The sequence below is a fragment of the Giraffa tippelskirchi genome, chromosome 4 (assembly GCF_054371585.1).
Source record: "Giraffa tippelskirchi isolate mGirTip1 chromosome 4, T2T-mGirTip1v1.2.pri, whole genome shotgun sequence".
NCBI classification, from domain to species: Eukaryota; Metazoa; Chordata; class Mammalia; order Artiodactyla; family Giraffidae; genus Giraffa; species Giraffa tippelskirchi.
In genome coordinates this window covers 91,254,160-91,263,689 of record NC_137278.1, presented here as the reverse complement: position 1 = coordinate 91,263,689, position 9,530 = coordinate 91,254,160, and the positions used below count along the sequence as shown (strand labels likewise).

The following is a 9,530-nucleotide window of genomic DNA, read 5'->3' as shown; positions in this document are numbered from 1 at the left end:
TTTCTTTTCCCTATCTTCTCAAGGGTATTTTTATTCTTCAGGTATGTCCTTGATGTCCTGTCAGTGCCATTCAGACCTGGACTCGGTTGGATGGCTGGCGTCCAGGTTTGGAACAGAGCTGGATGCAGTGCCAAAGATTCCCCAAGTCATGGCTCAGCGACTGGAGCTGGTGACATGACAAAAGCAAGAGAATCCCCCCTAAAGGGAAACCTGCATCACTGCTTCTGTGGTTTAGTGTGGATGGGTGGTGGGGCAATGTGATTGCTGATGGCAATCTTGGAGGATGGAGGGGCAATAGTGACTTTACGCCTAGGAGGGGGTTGGGAGTAAACTTAGAACTCCAGCCCCTTGCAGTCCTGGGCTTAGAAACAAGTCCTCTTTTGGTCATAGTCTTCCCATTACTTAATGATCTCATTCTTCCTGCAGCCCAGATTCAATTGGGATGAGCAGCCATTTCCTAAGGCTCTTTGGCTATCTCAGATACCTCCTGCTTTACCCACCTGAAGTGATTTTTGCAAAGGAATATTAAAATCAAAGACATCACCCTGGTCTATGAAGCAAATGAAAGCTGTATGAATGGTGACATCCTGGAGTTAGATTTCAAAATAAGACCTGGAATTTGTCACTTGTCATTGTTTCCTCAGCCAGGATACTGTTCTGGTGCCTGAGCAAAGAACTCCACTGATACTTCATATTCGAATTGATATAGGTAGTCCTTCCTTTTAAGATGAATAGAATGGGAACAGTCTAAGCAGACTGCCTGAATTCCAGCCTGTAGGCACCATTGGAGGCCTGGGGCAGAAGCTTGGAGATGTTGACACCCAACACGTGCAGGACAAAGCTTGTATTCTGACTAGGCTGCTATCTTGGCCCTCTTCTTTACGCCTATTGTTTGTTTTAATCTCTAGATTCTTTCTTGCTCACTTTTTCGTTATAATTTACTTGTTGAACTATTTCTCAGAGTCTGTTTTTAATGTATCCTCATGGTATTAATAGGTTCCCCTACCTTTCATATGTCCTATGGGTTATTAATTAGATTTACAGCAGTGATATCCAAGTGTGGTTGCCTGACCAACAACGTTAGCGTCACCTGGGGATTTGTAGGAGATGCTAAATCTTAACCATCCAGAGAGGCTGGCTACCAAGGTCACCATCTTGGTGAGGCCTAGCATCCCATTTTTGTGAAGTCAACCACTGAAGTAGAAAGGTCAAAACAACTGGAATGGGAAGGGATGAACGGAGTGGGCAAGGTAGTGGCTGGTCTACAAATAGGTTGGGATTTCTATTTGTTTTTTTTTTAACTAAAAATGAAAATTTTGATTTTTTTTTTCCTGCTTAATGTCAGAGCAAGTGGAGTAGAATGGTGGGCTTATGGTTAAACAGTTAGTTTAGCTCATTTAATATACTTCAAAAACTATGATTACTAATGGTTCAGTGTTCCCTGCCTTTCTTGTAGAAGTGAGGGGACAAGTATTCACTCTCCCTCAAAGCATAAGTCATCAAATCTTGACACTTTCTAGAAGACAAGGGAACTCAGATATGGCAGGCCTTCCTCTGGAGTTATAGGTCACCTTTGTACTTGGCAGCTAGGGGCAGCTGGTTTAGAAAGATCCTTCATCTGCAGCAACATGTTGTTAATTTTCCATGGAGACAAATTCAGGCCTGTTTTGTCAGGAGAGATCCTTCCAATCTTAGTGGAAAGGGTCCACTCAGAACTTGCTGTCTTGGAAGACAATCAGGACTTAAACATTTGAGGAAGGACCAATAGATGGAACTGCATTTTTGAACTCAACAGGCCTACTAAGTTGTGAAGTCAAGCTTCATTTTCCAAAGCCCCAGTGAACAGTGTCTAAGATAAGTTACTTTAAACCCATCTTGAAAAAAAAAAGCAAAGGATATGTATGTATTAGTTAACACTTATAGAACTGAACCCCAAAAGAGAATGGATTTTACTTTATATAAATTTTATTTTATTATTTTTATATGTATGCTATTTTATTTATTTACTTATTGAACTATAGTCCATTTACAATACTATGTTAGTTTCAGGTGTACAACATACATTCAATACTTTTGTAGATTATACTTAATTTTTTCATTTAATGTGTATACACTTTTAAAAGTTAATTTTAAAAAGAAAAGGAGCACTTAGATTAACATAATGATAAAACATGACCACAACTTGTTAGAATTTTTCTACATATTAACACTATGATATTGGAAATCCAGTTTTCAGTGGAAAAAAATCCTAACTTTCTATTTCGGAAAGTAAGTAATTTGGCTCCTTTTTGGTAAAAAAAAAAAAAAAAGAAAAGAAAAATTTATATTTTTGGCTGCTCTGGGTCTTCGTTGCTGTGCTTGGTCTTTCCCTACTTGCAGTGAACAAAGGCTACTCTCTAGTTGTGGTGCGTGGGCTTCTCATTGTGGTGGCATCTCTTGTTGGGGAACACAGGCTCTAGAGTGTGGGCTCAGTAGTTGTGGCTAATGGCTACAACTTGTTGTGGCTCCTCAGGACATGTGGGATCTTCCTGGAGCAGGGATTGAACCTGTGTCCCTTGCATTGGCAGGCAGATTCTTAACCACAGGATCACCAGGGAAGTCCCTGGGCTCCTATTTTAAATGAAGATATGTCTGAAAATGAAACATGTGCATTGACCTAAGATCATTGGGGAGACAGAGTGAAGAAGGGTCCAGAGGCTGGAACGTATGCATTCTACTCTTGATAGACATTTGGGTTGCTTCCATTTTGACTACCTACAAATGATGCTATGTAAACATCTTTGTTCATGTGCCTTGGTACACACATACACAAATGAAACTGCTTGGTCATTTAGTATATGTATTTTCATCTTTATCAAACCTTACCACATTGTTTTTTGCAGAGTAGCTGTATCAGTTTACGCTCCCACTAGCAGTGTGAGTTCACTTGGTTGGATTCAAGTCATCCCCTTTGGGAGTAGGGGGACATAAGTCTTGAGAAAAAGGAGGAAGCCAGGCAAGGGAAGGTCTTGGGTGTGAATCCAAGAAGTTCAGACTTTATTCACTTTCCTGTGAAGCCACTGTTGACTTTGGAACAGGGAATAAAATACAAAAATGAGGTTTTAGGAAGGTGAGTCTTTAAAGTTCTCAATTGGTTTGTGTTGCAGAAGAGAGTGGTGATGGTGGTGGGGTTGACTTAAGCCAACAGCAGGATGCAAGCTCACAGATGAGAGGAGAAAATTTGTGGGGAGAACTAAGACCCAGAGCGTCCTAGATCTACCAACTCTTGTCTTTAAATAATTTAATTAGGGGCTTCCATGGTGGCTCAGTGGTGAAGAATCTGCCTGCCAATACAGGAGACATGGGTTTGATCCCTGGTCCAGGATGATCCCACATGCCACAGAGCAACTAAACCTCTGTGCCATGACTCCTGAAGCCTGTGCACCCTAGATCCTGTGCTCTGCAACAAGAGATGCCAGTTCAATAAGAAGGCTGCGTACCACGACTAGAGAGTAGCCCCTGCTTGCTGAAACTAGAGAAAAGCCCACGCAACAGCGAAGACCCAGCACAACCAAACATAAGTAGATAAATAAATTTTTTAAAAATCTAGTTAGACTATAGCACACTGCTAAAGCCCCTCTAGAAGACACGTGGCGTTATTTAGCAAAGATGACGATTCACATAGCCAATGACTGAGAAATCCCCCAAATTTACCAAAACAAACAGGGAAACAAAATCACCCCAAAAGAAGAGATTTCAAGAAGGAAATAAATGCCTACAATGTCAAATGTACAGAGAGATCCATACAAGAACAGACCTGAAAACCATTCAGACTGGCAGTTAGTAATCTGATGATGAGCTTTGCTAGAGAAATGTTGGTGACGCCATGGGGGCAGAAGTCAGAACACAGTGTCTTGGGGAGTAGTAGGTAGTAGCAAAAGGAAACTGAGTTCAGAACATACTATCAGGATTGTTGGCTGAGCACAGACTCAGCACACAGAAACATTTAGTATGTGATAAAGACAGTAATTTGAACTGGTGGGTAGAGGGTACAAAGTCTGATAAATGGTGATGTAACACTTGAGAAAAATGGTAAAGTGAAAACCTATCTTGTAACATATATCAATTTAAAGTCCAGAGAAAACAAAACCAGAAAAGAACTAGAAGAAAATGTAAGTGTACATAAACTTGGGGATAGTTAAAGCATTTCTGAGATTGACAACAAACCTAGGAACCTTAAAGAAAAATATGGATAAATAGGGCTTTCCTGGTGGTCCCATGGTTAAGAATCCACTTGCCAGTGCAGGAGACACTAGTTCAGTCTCTGTTCTGGGAACATCCCACATGTCACAGGGCAGTAAATCCTGTGTGCTACAACTACTGAGCCCATGTGCTCTAGAGCCTGAAGCTGTAACAAGAGAAGGCACCACAATGAGAGAGTGGCCGACCCCCGCTCGCCTACAACTAGAGAAGCCTGCCCAGCAATGAAGACCTAGCACAGCCAAAAATAGATAAATAAAAATTTTAAGAAAGAATGAATGACAAATGATAAAAACAGGAAAATATTTACAATGTAAAGGGTTCCTATAAATAAATAAGGAAAAAGAAATAACCCAATATAAACATGGATATGAGACATTCACAAAAATTCAATTGCATTAGGGGTCAACAGAGGCACAGGTAGTGCAAGCCAACTGAGTAGGCACTAGACACGAGGAGGAAAGCTCTTTGCTGCCAGGGCACATCCTTCCCTATTTATTCCAGCAGGAAGGATCCGCAGCCTGCAAACCCGTTCCCTTTGTGCATCCTGGAGGGAAAGCTACCCATCCCATATCTTCCTGTCCCCTCCCCTACCCCAGATAAAGCTCACCCTCAAATTCCTGTATGAAATAAAAGATGAAAACGAAAATTAGAAGCTAAAATAACCTGAACTAATGTCCAAATGGTCTAAATAAAACCTGGGTAGGTATAAACCAAAGGGTTTTGCTTGAATGCTTGGCAGTAATGTCTCCACTGGTCTTTCCACCTGTGCTGTGATCCACACTGAAGCCAATTATTCCATTCTTGTGCAAAGTCCAGTCCCACATTCCTTTGAATTCAGACACATTAGCTGATGTTTATGTCTTTCTCTGGGATGGCCCAGCCTATCCTACGGGCCCAAACCTTTTTCTCCTCAAACTTGCCTTGTGCCAAGGAAACCACTTCCATGTTCCTAGGGTACACTGTATTCTCCCACCTCTCAGTTCTTCATTTCTATGGCTCCTTCCCTCTGTCTCAAATATGCTTAGAAGGCAAGAAATGACCATTTGTGGAATGAATTAATTCTTCAAACAATGTGGTTTCTCTTTTACTGAACACCTTCCTCCCTTTGAGCTCCTTTATGGGCCTCCTACTCTTCTGCTTGTGAATTTGTCTAATCTCTGGCCTGCTGGAAACTCCCTAAGGCTTGAGACTGTGTGTCTTCTGGGCTAGGATCTCCTGGTCTGCCTAAGCCTGCCTTTTTCCTTTGGCACCAGAGTCTCAGTGCTCAAATCAGGAAAGTCTCAGGCAAATTAGGATAAGTTGGTCAGTATACTTTTGCTACTCTTTCATTCTGTGGATTGTGAGGAGAACTAGGATGTACTGTTACAGGGATGGCTCAGCCATGGCCTCCAAAACATTTTTTTCATCATCTCCTGCAGGCAGGACTAGGTCAAAGAGTGTGGTGTTTCCACTGAGAGAAAACTTCACATGATCTAAGAATAAAGTGAGGCTAAACCAGCAGATAAATTTCCTAAATGAAAGGGAAGCAAACCCTGAAATACAAGTCTGAAGACACAGAAAATCCACAAGAAGGGCCTGTGAAAGAAGAGGATTGGAGTTCATTTTCCAATGAAGCTTCCAGCCCCTGCTCATCCTCCTATGAGTCCATGGGCAAGTATTGTATTCTCTGAGCCTCAGTTTCTGTGTCTACAAAGATTGGGGATGAAAATGCTGTTCTGGCAGGACTGTTGAGGGAGTTAAATAAGGGAAGATGTGTGTTGTACCAAGCCTAGTACTTGGTACCTGGAGATGCCAGAGACTTCCCAGCTTGCTTTCCACCTCCCCCATCCCTCCTACCCCCTCCCCGCACCCCTACCCCGCCACCCAAACCAACTGATGCCTGGCCTCCAACTTTCTTCTTTTCTTCTCACTTTCCATTCACTGTCTCTCTTCTCTCCAAAATTCCTGTCCTCCACTTATTGCTCCCTCATCATATATTTCCTAAGTACATAAAGGAATTAATGAGGGCAAAAATCAGCATGTAACCTAGAAAAATCAGACAGTATGAAACATTGCTCTTGCAGGATTTGGCTTGTTCATTGGTTTTCCTTCTCCAAAGCGTCATGAACTGCGGTTTGTAGAGCTGCAGTGGCAGTGGGGTGTGGAAGATTCTCCTTCATCTCAGTCCTGTGAAGAGAAGAGGCCAAAGGTCTGACATCTTTCCCGAGGATTGCCTATTCTCCTGGAGTAAATGCCTCAGCTGGTCCTGTTGTGCTTGGACAAGCTAAACCAGCAAGAAACAGGCCTCCCTAGGGCATGCTGATTAGATAAGCTGATGAGAACCATGGAAGACACAGACAGTAGATTAAAAAACATAACATGAATGTTACTTTTACAGCATTGATGAATAGACAAAGACTTTTTGGTTCTAAAATAGTTGGTTGGTGAGGCAATAGAGGAGGGGCTATTTTAATAGCAGAGGTAGAAAAAAGGAGTGGTGGGTGGGTTCTAAGGTGGTAAGACCCACCTTAAAGGGACTGAATTCAAGGACCCAGGAGCAGCAGACCACTGCACAGGGGGTGAGTAGAGTGAATTTTAAATATATGGAGTTACAGCTTGGTTGTACGTTTTGGTTTGGGGATGTGAGTGAATGAACTGAGTAGTCTAGGCAGAAATCCCCAGCCCACTGAGGGTCAGGTGAGAATTTTATTGCTTTTTGCTAAAGATCTGGGGAAGACTTAGAGAGCAAAGATAAGGGGCAATCTAATTGTTTAAAGTAATCTTTATCTATTACAACACAGTAAAGGACAAGTAAGAGAATGATCAGTTTGTCCAGTGTTGTTTTCTGTGCTCCCATCTCTGCCTTCAGAGAAGGGATCATGTATGCGTGTGTGCATCTGTGCAACATCGGACTTCTACAGTAAGGGGCTGAGATCTACCCCTGGTTATAGTCTCTGCATGGAAGTCTGACTGCCCCTCTTTAATCTGTGCTTTTCAGCCATGGTGGTCACAGTGGTTGCTCCTGTGCCTATTTCATACTTCTTCCTGTTTAATAGGATTATTTACAGCCTTTTTGGAGGCTCCTAAGAATCCAGGAAACATGGGGCTTGTATAAAAATCCCCACTTGAGCTAAGTTTTCAGGCCTAAGGGAGGTGTCCTTTTATGACGGATCTGCTGCTTCGGCTCTTGAGGGGGTAAGAAGGAGGGCATGCATGAGGGGCCAAGGGGTGAGTCCACATCTCTCTCCCTTGATGGAACGGGCCGAGTTGTTCCTGTGTATCAGGGCCTCTGGAGATCAGATGGCTTTCCAAAGTGTCACCCAGCCCTTGTGTCACCCAGCCCTTGATGGAATTCTGCCTTAGAAAGCCAGACCCCTTGGCTCTGTGGGCTTCTGTCCCGGAGAAAGTGTGTTTCCCTCTCTCTCTAACCAGGCATCCTGGAATTTGGAACTGAGCTGTGAGCTCAAGAGCTGAGGGGTTTCCTCAGAAGTACCCTAAAGACCCACCAACTATGGTCTTTCTCCCTCTTACCCCTCCAGCTTTCTTTTCTTTTTTTTTTTTTTTTACCCCCAACTGATTTTGGATGGTCCAGTCTAAGAAGAGTCATCTTTCCCCATCAATTGCAGGCACTCAATAAGTGGCTTGTTGCTTGACTGAATGCCTGCTCACTCTCCGTTCAGTCAAGTTCATTTTCTCAGAGAGGCAGTAATCAAGTACTTGGACTTAATTATGGAGACACTCAAACATCTCTTTTACCTCCCTGCTCTGTGAAGAGGGATGGTGGCCAGGCCAACAAAGGAGATAACCTCAGCACGAGTGATGCCATCACAAGAAACAGTAGAGTGTGTTCTCCAGTGTTATCATTCCCCAAACCAGAATCAACTGGTCTTGGTTTTCTTTTTCTCAGCCTTCATTGTAGGAAAGATTGCTTCTTGAGCTACTTGAGATCTACTTTTCTCTCTAAAGAACTGGGATCTGTGCTTATTTTGATTTATTTTCTCAAAAGTACATGACTGGGATGATTTTTATATAATCTTGAGGACAGGGGCCCTTTAAGATTCTCTTAATCAAAAATGAATCCAGCTGGGTTTGAGGCTTAATCAGCCACTGAATGGAGAAGGCACTGGCACCCCACTCCAGTACTCTTGCCTGGAAAATCCCATGGATGAAGGAGCCTGGTGGGCTGCAGTCCATGGGGTCGCGAAGAGTTGGACATGACTGAGCGACTTCACTTTCAGTTTTCACTTTCACGCATTGAAGAAGGAAATGGCAACCCACTCCAGTATTCTTGCCTGGAGAATCCCAGGGACGGGGGAGCCTGGTGGGCTACCGTCTATGGGGTCGCACAGAGTCGGACACGACTGAAGCGACTTAGCTGCAGCAGCAGCAGCAGCCACTGAAATACTCACTTGTATCATAGGTCATGAACTGGGTCTGACTCACCCTCCTCTTGTGTTTTAGCCATCATCACCTTAATCCAGTACAAGAATAGCCCTAACGGAGAAATAGAAAATGACCACTCACACCTCCTTCATCCTTGCTTCTTTTACCCGAAGTCTGGGCAAACTGCAACATCATTTTATATCAGACTTCCTAGAACATAGTCTATCTCTTTAGGAAGAGTCATTTCAGCTCGATCAAGTCTTTGTCACTCACCTGCTCTGTTCTGGGTACTGTGTAAGCATACTACACAGTAGTGGCCTCTTGCTGCCTCATATGGGGTAATTTCTCTTGGTTAGCAATTCAGCCAGCAGTCATTTCAGTGCCTTCTGTGTATATGCAAGGCACTTTGCTAGGCTGTGGGGGCAGTGTGAGGATGAACAGCACATGGATCCTGCCTTCAGAGAGCTTATAGTCTAGGGGGAGAGGCAAGATACATGCCTTTCAATTAACAACTGGAAATAGTATTGTGAATAAGCATGGCTCATTGAATAAAATCAGAAAGTAAGTTGATTTCTGCTTTTTTGTTGCTTTTCAAAATTTATTCTGTATGTTTAGAGCTTTCTCTGCCACTGGATAAAATTTAGACAAGTTACATGATCGTTCTGGTCATCTCTGGTCTGATTTTAGTAATGATAATGTCCATCTCAGTAGTAACCCAAACTTCCATTGCAACTTAAAATTGATGCCTCTTTCCAGTCCCAGCTTGGCGTTGTTAGAGAATAGAAGCCTACAGTAGTTGGTGGTCTGGGTGGGGAATCTACTCCTCCTCACTTATATAGTACCAGGAATCTGCAACCCCTTCAAGATTGTTGCTGGGGGAGGGAGAAGAGGGAGAAGGGGGAAAATTCTGTCTACACATTTATGAT

The 9,530-nt window shown here is 43.0% G+C and overlaps 1 protein-coding gene across 7 annotated transcripts in view; it reads left to right on the top strand.

The window, feature by feature from the left end:
- The first annotated feature begins 6,630 nt into the window (after positions 1-6,630).
- SLC4A5 (solute carrier family 4 member 5) overlaps positions 6,631-9,530 on the top strand; it is a 125,840-nt gene continuing 122,940 nt past the window's right edge. For 5 of the 7 annotated variants that reach the window (XR_014083521.1, XM_081595765.1, XM_081595762.1 and 2 more), the window contains exon 1: positions 6,631-6,800. The gene's annotated coding sequence lies outside the window, so the exon portion shown is untranslated. The remainder of the gene's footprint in view (positions 6,801-9,530) is intronic. The other 2 variants (XR_014083522.1, XM_081595764.1) reach the window with 1 other exon arrangement.